This window comes from Lolium perenne, chromosome 2 (assembly GCF_019359855.2).
Source record: "Lolium perenne isolate Kyuss_39 chromosome 2, Kyuss_2.0, whole genome shotgun sequence".
NCBI lineage: Eukaryota > Viridiplantae > Streptophyta > Magnoliopsida > Poales > Poaceae > Lolium > Lolium perenne.
Genome location: NC_067245.2, coordinates 68,785,581 through 68,796,159, shown reverse-complemented (window position 1 = coordinate 68,796,159; position 10,579 = coordinate 68,785,581). Strand labels below are relative to the sequence as shown.

The 10,579-nt window shown below is 41.4% G+C and overlaps 1 long non-coding RNA gene across 1 annotated transcript; it reads left to right on the top strand.

Moving 5' to 3' along the window:
- Positions 1–5,289: 5,289 nt before the first annotated feature.
- LOC127330063 (uncharacterized) lies at positions 5,290–5,828 on the top strand. The gene is made up of 3 exons (XR_011750895.1): positions 5,290–5,372; positions 5,500–5,580; positions 5,678–5,828. It is a non-coding gene; the product is annotated as an uncharacterized lncRNA (long non-coding RNA).
- Positions 5,829–10,579: the final 4,751 nt, after the last annotated feature.

Here is a 10,579-nt window from a genome sequence, read left to right as displayed (position 1 = left end):
GGCACCTGCGCCTTTGCGCATAAAGTGCATTCGTATATAAGTGTGCTTTTTGGCCACCAACGATATATAGATTGAGAGAGAGATTGAAATGTGTATATATATATATCCCCAAGAATATGTTCAGATATATATTGAAATATATGCACGAATGATATGTGCAAGGTATGACATGCGCGCATGCACAGTAATTGTATATATATTATGAGGCAACTTAATCAAATGTATTTTCATTCGAGAGAACCTGTCAAAATTCAAGTTAATTAATTTATCAGCGCTAATTAGTTGGTCGCCTGCTTGATGCGCAATGAAGTGTCGTTGGCCTATATTTATATGTAGGGTTTAATTAGGGTTTAGGGTTTAGGGTGTAGTGGTTTAGGGTTTAGGGTGTAGTGTTTAGGGTTTAGGGTCTAGGGTTTAGGGTTTAGTGTTTAGGGTGTTTAGGGTGTACGTTTAGGGTATAATTAGGGATTAGGGATTAGGGTTTTAGGGTTGAAGGTTTAGGGATCAACGATCGATCGAGTGCACACACACATTATTAGAGGCACCCGCGTCTTTGCGCATACAGTGCATGCGTATATAAGTGTGTTTTTTGGCCACCAACGATATATACATCGAGAGAGAGATATAAATGTATATATATCCCCAAGAATATGTTCAGATATATATTGAAATATATGCACGAATGATATTTGCAAGGTATGACATGCGCGCATGCACACTAATTGTATATATATTATGAGGCAACTTAATCAAATGTGTTTTCATTCGAGGGAACTTGTCAAAATTCAAGTTAATTAATTTATCAGCGCTAATTAGTTGGTCGCCTGCTTGATGCGCAATGAAGTGTCATTGGCCTATATATATGTTGGGTTTAATTAGGGTTTTGGGTTTTGGGTTATCTAGCTAGGGTTTTAGGGTTAGGGTTAATTAGGGTTTAGGGTTTAGGGTCTAGGGTTTAGGGTTTAGGGTTTGGGGTTTGGGGTTTAGGGTTTAGGGTCTAGGGTTAGGGTTTAGGGTTTAGTGTTTAGTGTTTAGGGTTTAGGGTTTAGGGTGTAGTGTTTAGGGTTTAGGGTCTAGGGTTTAGGGTTTAGTGTTTAGGGTGTACGTTTAGGGTATAATTAGGGATTAGGGATTAGGGTTTTAGGGTTTAAGGTTTAGGGATCATCGATCAAGTGCACACATATTAGTGGCACCCGCGCCTTTGCGCATAAAGTGCATGCGTATATAAGTGTGTTTTTTGGCCACCAACGATATATAGATCGAGAGAGAGATTGAAATATATATATCCCCAAGAATATATTCAGATATATATTGAAATATATGCACGAATGATATGTGCAAGGTATGACATGCGCGCATGCACACTAATTGTATATATATTACGAGGCAACTTAATCAAATGTGTTTTCATTCGAGAGAACTTGTCAAAATTCAAGTTAATTAATTTATCAGCGCTAATTAGTTGGTCGCCTGCTTGATGCGCAATGAAGTGTCGTTGGCCTATATATATATGTAGGGTTTAATTAGGGTTTAGGGTTTAGGGTTATCTAGCTAGGGTTTTAGGGTTAGGGTTAGGGTTAATTAGGGTTTAGGGTCTAGGGTTTAGGGTTTGGGGTTTGGGGTTTAGTGTTTAGGGTCTAGGGTTAGGGTTTAGGGTTTAGGGTTTAGGGTTTAGGGTTTAGGGTGTAGTGTTTAGGGTTTAGGGTCTAGGGTTTAGGGTTTAGTGTTTAGGGTGTTTAGGGTGTATGTTTAGGGTATAATTAGGGATTAGGGTTTTAGGGTTTAAGGTTTAGGGATCATCGATCGAGTGCACACACAAATTATTAGAGGCACCCGCGCCTTTGCGCATAAAGTGCATGCGTATATATATAAGTGTGTTTCTTGGCCACCAACGATATATAGATCGAGAGATAGAGATTGAAATCCCCAAGAATATGTTCAACTATACGCACACACATGAATTACTAGAGGCACCCGTGCCTTTGCGCATAAAGTGCATGCATATGTGTGTTGTTCTGGCCACCAACGATAGATCGAGAGAGAGAGAGAGAGAGAGAGAGAGATTGAAATCCCCAAGAATTAGAGGACCCCCTTGCACAAGTGTTGGTCATCTATATATAATATGAATCCCAATAATGTTCATACATGATAGGGCATATGTGTGAAGCAATTTTTTTCTGAGAACTTGTAAAGATTCAAATTTATCAGTGCAAATGGAAACTAGTGCACATTAGAGGACCCCCTTGCACACGTGTTGGCCATCTATGTATAGTTTGAATCCCAATAATGTTCATACATGATAGGCTATATGTGAATCAATTTTTTCTTCCAATAACTTGTCAAGATTCAAATTTATCGGTGCTAATGGAAACTAGTGCGCACTAGACGAGCCCCTTGCGCAAGTGCTGGCCATTACATATAGTAGTTTAAATCTTAAGAATGTTCATACATGATAGGCCATATGTGCAAAGATTTTTTTTTCCCGTGAACTTGTCAAAATTCAAGTTTATCGTTGCAAATGGAAACTAGTCCAAAAAATTACATAGAGGTCCAAAAGAACTAGACAATAACTAATAGGACCTGCAACTTTACAAAAAGGACCCCAAAACATATAGAAGAAAATCAATCGAGTCCTTCTGGACCGCACATCAGATCTCTGCTCCGCATCCTTTCCAGCAACTACGTCGCCGGGGACGCACCACTTGGGACGGTGTCGCCGGTAGTCGCCAGGACGAAGGAGAAGAATGGCCTCAGCAACGGCATATTGGCTCTCCAAGATGTTCACGGGCAAGACGGATGACGCCGTCGTATGCCCCGAGCTTGTGAACGTTAGCAGCTTGACTTCCCCGTTGGCCAGATCTGAAGGACTGACCAAAGCAAGCCTCACTGTTAGCGCCATCACCTTGATGGCACCAGATCGGGGTTTGGCCGGCAAGATCCGCCAGATCTGATCCGCCAGATTCACCATAGGCCAGATCTGAAGCCGATGACGAGATCCCTGACTCCATTGCGCCATTTTGCTCATGGGAAACACTGGATCTAAGCTTACAACAACACTAACTCCCTCGGATCCAAATTAGCTGACTCAACTTTGCTTATCTAAATATGGATGTATCCACACATGTTTTTACTCTAGATACATACACGTCTAAGGAAAGTTGAATCAATTAATTTAGTTCGGAGGGTGTACGATATACAGAGAGAAGTCGGCCTCGTCTCCGGCCGGCGAGGCCGCCGGAGAGAAGGGGGAGAGGAGCCGGGGGAGTGAGAGAGACTCGAGAGAGAAAGAGAAGAGGAGAGCTCCCTGGGGAAGAACATTATTTTTGTCGTTCTGCTCGTAGCTTGAAACTGAAAATTTCGGCCCCGCGCCAAATCATCCCGCCGAATCCATTCGAAAATCCCATGACCAGTTTTACCCTTTTAACCCTGGTCCGGAAGTTACAACCCACCGACCATGGAGGGCTCATTCGGTAACAATGAAATATCTTGCCTAGATCCCAAACCCTCCCCACAGGCCCACACCCACCCACCAACCATTCGCCCCCATTAGCTCAAAAATACTCTCACACGCCAAAGCTCTGACTCTCTACTGTACTAGATCTGCTTCGCCGCCGGCATACTCCTCCACAGTGTAGCCTTATCGTGTTGGCTGTCCACCCACCTGATCCGCTCCCCCGCCGCCCTCGCCACCGACGGATCTGCTTCACCGCCGACCTCGCCACCGACGGATCTGCTTCAACGCCGACCTCGCCACCGATGGATCTGCTTCACCGCCGACCTCATCCACAGCATAGCAATCAACGCCTTTCCTATCGACGCACCGGATCCTCTCCAACGGAACCGGGTCTACTTCACCGCGGCCCCCCTCCACAGAAGCCGATCTATTCCACCGACTAGCTCGGCGCACCGGCTGTATCAACTTCACCGAATCCCTTGCCAGCCAACCAGATCTGCTTCACTAATGCCCGCTTCTACTGAAACAGGGTCGACTCATCGTCTCCCGCGTTCGTCGCCGCTGGAATGCAAGTTGCCGCCCCCGTCCACCCCGCCGCAGCTTGGTTAGTACGCTGGCCCGTTAGATCTCGGTGTTTCTTTATCCATGTTTTGTGTAATTATTTGCAGATCTCATATGCCATTAACTTTCTTGATTTGTTACTTCGCATGAAGTTCGTTTAAATATTGTACAGTACAAAAGCATTATCCGGTCGCTACCATCCTGTTCATTCTACTGACACCTGTGTGCATCCACATACTTATAGCCTTATACCCATTCATTTGCTGCCAACTATTTTTGTACTGCATGATATTCCTTTTATAGTCATGCTATGGGCATTTCCAATCTGGTTGTTCTTATACCACATCATTAGCTCACCGCTAGCCGTTAGCTGTTTTCTCGTGCCTGCTATTCTCACACTGCTTTTATAATCATGCTATGTGCATTTCCAATCTGTTTGCTCTTATACCTCGTCTTTAGCTTATAGCTATTTTTTTCCATGAATGCTCCTGTCGCACAGCTTGTATAGTTATTGCTGCATGCATGTCTGGTCTTTGTATTATCGTAGACTAACCTGTCAATGTTATTTTTCCTAGGGATTGATCATGCGAACCACTTATTAGAATATCCAACATTAACAGCGGGGATGCTAGGGAAGGTTGGAATCTGAGTTCTTGGTTGGTAATTTTGGCAGTTTACTTCCGTCATTATCTATAACCTATATGCATTGTTCCTTATGCAAGAGATTAACACTTGGAACCCTGCCATAGCAATGCCATTCATGCTTTACTGTGTTTCTGCCTATTTGATATGCTTGTCTTGGAGCAACTGCGAAGGTGATTTGAACCTGACATTTGGTCATTCTTAATGCCAGTTTACTTTATGTGGAAAACCTTGGCATTACCCTACTCTAAATCTGAATGTCTGAAATTCGTATCTCATGAAAAGCAACATATAGTTGGTTTTAATCTGATATCTGGTAAATATTGGCTTATTCATTTGGCAGCTCAAGTTTTTTGTTATTTGAAACCAGCTGACTTGGTCTTAAATGTGATATCTAAACACAGATTAAGGACAATGGAGCAGGAGGATTAGCATTTCACTTGATGGCTGAACCTAAAATGACAGGCATGTCGACCACGACTAGTGCACGCAAGAGAAGGACCATAAATGAGCCAAAGATGTGCTTAGTACATGCATCTTATCTTATCTTGTGCTTATATCTGCTACATGTTGTTATCTGATCTCTACATTGCGTAATACATGTTTGAATAGTTAATTGTTGTAACTATGTTTGCAATATTACCAGAATGCAGTTTTAATGAAGCAGTCATCATTAGAAGATAGTCGCCAAAGCGACCCTGTGCAACATTATGATGTAAGTCTGTGCTTAGTACAAGTTCCATACATTGTCTTATTTATGCAACTTGTTATTATCTTATATCTACATTGCATAATAAATGTTTGAATAGTTCACTGTTGTAACTATGTTGCAATATTACTAGAATGCAGGTGTAATGAAGAAGTCCTTAGTAGAAGATAGAGCGCAAAAAAGGTTCCGGGGTGAGCCTATGCAACGATATAATGTAATTCTATGCTTAGTACTTGTGACTATCTCATATCGACAATGCTTAATACATGTTTGCATAGTTCATCGTTTAACTCTTTTTGCATTATTATCAGAATGCAGTTGTGATGAAGCAATCTTCATCAGAAGAGAGGCCCACAAAAAGTTCTGATCTTTCTTCTGATGCATCCTCTCATAGCCGTCAACCTAGACCATTCCTTTCATCAAACAGTAAATATCTCAAGGCTGTACTTTATAAAAGACATGGTATTGCTTCTTTAAGATCTGTAGCTGATATGTTGACCAAGAGTACACAAGATTCAATCAAGGCGATTGCCAAATGTCAACGTGTTATTAATGATGCTAATAGAAGTCCTCAATGATTCTATGTGATTTTTTTATTTGGGCACATTAATTGCCTTGTAATTTTCGTAGTTATTTTATTTGTGTATGTAATTGTGTGTATCATTGATACCAGATTTTAGGCTCATGAAATTTAATGCAAGTTGACTAGTCAAACAACCAGGGCCCTACAACTGATTGGGCCGGCCCACTTACAGTAGTGTGGGACCCACTTTCATTTTGGGTCGGCCCACCTACTTATTGGGCCGGCCCGTTAACAGGGAAGTGGGCCCCACCAGCTTATTGGGCCGGCCCACTATCTTGTTGGGCCAGCCCACTTGCTATATTGTGGACCCCACATACTAAATGGGCCGGCCCTTCAACAGGAAAGTGGGACCCACCTGTGTTTTTGGCCGGGCCCACTATCTTGCTGGGCCGGCCCACTTGCTATATGGTGAACCCCACATACTAAATGGGCCGACCCTTTAACAGGAAAGTGGGACCCACCTGTGTTTTTGGCCCGGCCCACTATCTTGTTGGGCCAGCCCAATTGCTATATGGTGGACCCCACATACTAAATGGGCCGGCCCTTTAACTGGAAATTGGGACCCACCTGTGTTTTTGGCCCGGCCCACTATCTTGTTGGGCCGCCCCACTTGCTATATGGTGGACCCCACATACTAAATGGGCCGGCCCTTTAACAGGAAAGTGGGACCCACCTGTGTTTTTGGCCCGGCCCACTTTCTTGTTGGGCCAGCCCATTTGATCTATTGTGGACCCCACGTACTAAATGGGCCGGCCCGATAGCAGGAAAGTGGGACCCACATGCTAATTGGGCCGGCCCAATAACTTCTTGGGCCGGCCCAGTTGTTTTAAGGTGGACCCCACTTGTTAAATGGGCCGGCCCGATAACAGGAAAGTGGGTCCCACGTGTCTTGTGGGCCGGCCCTTTTGCCTGTTGATCGGTCAAACGAGTGCATTCGGCCCGGCCCACATGCTTAGTGGGCCGGCCCATTAAAGTTTTGACCAGTCAACCTTAGAGGTTAGGCCCGGCCCACGTAACTAATGGACCAGCCCAGCTATATAGTTGACCGGTCAAACTAAGTCAGCTGGCCCGGCCCGCAAACTTAATGGGCCGGCCCGCTTAAGACGTGGCAGGCCACGTGTGGGCCTACCATCTACCACGGGGTTTCAGCCGGTTAACGCCGTTAACTGCCAGTTAACGGCGTCTGCCACGTGTCAGTTTGCATGACGTCAGCAGTCAACGGGCTCCCGGAAACACTTGCGCAATGGTCGGATTTCGTGGCGCAAGGGCGCCCAAGCGCGACGGACCGAAAAAATCGTCGTAGGACTTTGCCTGACGCAGTTTCGACAACAGAACCCATATCGTCGGGTTAGGCCCATAGGCGACGAAAAATACCCCTTAGCGGACGATTTTGGGATGTTGTCTATCGGAACTTTTCTTGTAGTGAGCATGAAGAGAAGTCATTTTGGGTTTCAAACATGGAAATTTCAAGAACATCTCAAAAGCTTCTTATGTCATATAGTACTAAGCATTAAAGTTGAGAAACAAGGTCTAGACATATTCAAACTATGGAAATCATGTATCTACCCCCTAACCCCTAAACTTTGTCTTATGTAGTCAAGCATGAAGAGAGGTGGTTTTGGGTTTCAAACATGGAAATTTCAAAAACCTCCCAAAAGCTTCATTTTAGAGTGACTAATTAATAAGAAGGATGATACAGGCTCCCCTTCTCATTTTCATGTTTTAAACTTGTTTAAATCTTGGTCAAACCTAGGATTTGACCAAGATTCTTCAGAAAAAATCAAAAGAATGAAAAACCAAAGCATATAGCATTCGTATGTCATATAGTAAGCATTCAAGATGATAAACAAGGTCTAGACATATTCAAACCAGAAAAATCATGTATATATCTACCCCAAACCCTAAACTCTGTCTTATGAAGTCAAGCATGAAATAGAAGTGGCGGTTTTGGGTTTGAAACATGGAAATTTCAAAAAAAAAACAAAAGCTTCATTTTAGGTAGACTAAGAAGGATCCATGCTTACCATTTTATTTTCATGTTTTAAACTTGTTTAAATCTTGTTCAAACCCAGGATTTGACCAAGATTCAAATGGGCAGAAAATTAACAAAATGAAAAACCAAAGTACATAGCCTTCTTATGTCATATAGTAAGCATTCAAGTTGTTAAACAAGGTCGATCTAGACATATTCAAACCAGACAAATCATGTATCTATACCCCTAACCCCTAATTAAACTCTGTCTTATGAAGTCAAGCATGAAGAGAAGTGGTTTCGGGTTTCAAACATGGACTAAGAAGGATCATTTTAAAAAACCCCAAAAGCTTCATTTTAGAGTGCATAAGAAGGATCCAGGCTTACCCTTTCATTTTCATGTTTTAAGCTTGTTTAAATCTCGGTCAAACCTAGGATTTGACCAATATTCAAATGAGCATAAAATAAAAAATAAAAAAATAAAAAAACGAACGCACATAATCTTCTTATGTCATATAGTAAGCATTCAAAAGTTCATAAACAAGGTCTAGACACATTCAAATCAAACAAGTCATATACCCCCTAACCCTAAACTGTGTCTTATAAATGAAGTCAAGCATGAAAAGAAGTGTGGTTTTGGGTTTCAAACATGGAAATTTGAAAAACCTCCCAAAAGCTTCATTTTAATTAGACTGACTGATTAATTAAGAAGGATCCATGATTAATTACCTTTTCATTGTCATGTTTTAAAATTGTTTAAATCTTGGTCAAACCTAGGATATATTTGACCAAGATTCAAATGGGCATAAAAATTCAAAAAAAAATCTAAAGAATGAAAAACCAAAGCACATAGCCTCTTCTTATGTCACATAGTAAGCATTCAAATTGATAAACAAGGTCTAGACATATTCAAACCAGACAAATCATGTATCTATACCCCTAACCCCTAAACTCGGTCAATCTTATGAAGTCTAGCATGAAGAGAAGTCGTTTTGGGTTTCAAACATGGAAATTTCAAGAACACATCCCAAAAGCTTCATTTTAGAGTGACTAAGAAGGATCCATGCTTACCTTTTAATTTCAAGTTATAGACTTGTTTAAATCATGGTCAACCCTAGGATTAATTTGACCAAGATTCAAGTGGGCAAAAAATTAAAAAAATAGAAAACTGAAAAACCAAAGTACATAGTCTTCTTATATGCGTCATATAGTAAGCATATTCAAGTTGATAAACAAGGTTTGGACATATTCAAACCATACAAATCATGTATCTACCCCCTAACCCTAAACTCTTTCTTATGAAGTCAAGCATCAAGAGAAGTGGTTTTGGGTTTCAAACATGGAAATTTCAAAAACCTCCCAAAAACTTCATATTAGAGTGACTAATTAAGAAGGATACAGGCTTCCCTTTTTATTTTCATGTTTTAAACTTGTTTAAATCTTTGTCAAACCTAGGATTTGGCCAAGATTCAAATATATGGGCATAAAATTTAAAAAACAGAAAAATGAAAAACCCAAGCACATAGTCTTCTTATGTCATATAGTTAGCATTAAAGTTGATAAACAAGGTTTAGACATATTCAAACCAAACAGATCATGTATCTACCCCCTAACCCTAAACTCGGTCTTATGAAGTCTAGCATGAAGAGAAGTCATTTTGGGTTTCAAACGTTTAAGCCAAAAGCCCCTTTTCAAATATTTCAAACTTATTCAAATTTGGTTCAAATTTGAAAGACATACAAGTTATAGCACACATAGTGCATACATTTTCACACATACTGCACTAGATAGATGCTAACCCTATAGTTTGAGGCCATTTGGATGAGGTAGAAAAAATTCTTGGAATAGAATCGTGTTGTTTGAACCCCGTAGTTGGATTTTTTTGAACCTTGATCTGTAGTATTGGGCAAAACCCTAGTTTAACCTATTTAATTATAGATTCGTATATCGATTTTTCCACCTTTTTATTATTACTATACAGCACATGTGTGTTTGCCCGTCTAGCTAGTGAAACTCGGAGGAAGAGGGATCACTCGGAAGGACAGAAGAAGGGAGAGCATTATGGTGTCTCCCCTTTTTCGGGTGACGATGTTGACTATTGTGCAGGGTTTGTCAGTGAGCAGGGAGGTGCGAGCAAGCGAGCGAGTCGAGCGAGGCCGAGAATGAGAGAGATTTGTTTTTTTTTTGTGTGAGAGGGACAACCGAAAATCCTGAAGGACCCAGAGACTTCCAATACGCATCCTGATGCGTCTTCTCTTGACAAAGAAGATGGCTGGGAGTTTGCGTACCTATTGCACGTGACTTGTGCTCACTGAAGTGTGGGACCTCACGCGTGAGCACCACACGTAAGTGACAGACCTGTTGGTGTAAAAACTCGGTTGATTATTATAGTGCATTAGAACAAAGTTTCCTATGGATTCAAGCGTAGGAAATCCAAGTTAACTCATTTACATGACATTATTTTTTCCATGAAGCAAAGTTAACACATCTATCAATTGGTACATTTTGGAGTGACTAAGAAGGATCCAGGCTTACTTATTCGTTTTCACGTGTTAAACTTGTCTAAATCTTGGTCAAACCTAGGATTTGACCAACAAGATTCAAATGGGCAGAAAAATAAAATAAAAACAGAAAAATGAAAAACTAAATCACATAGTC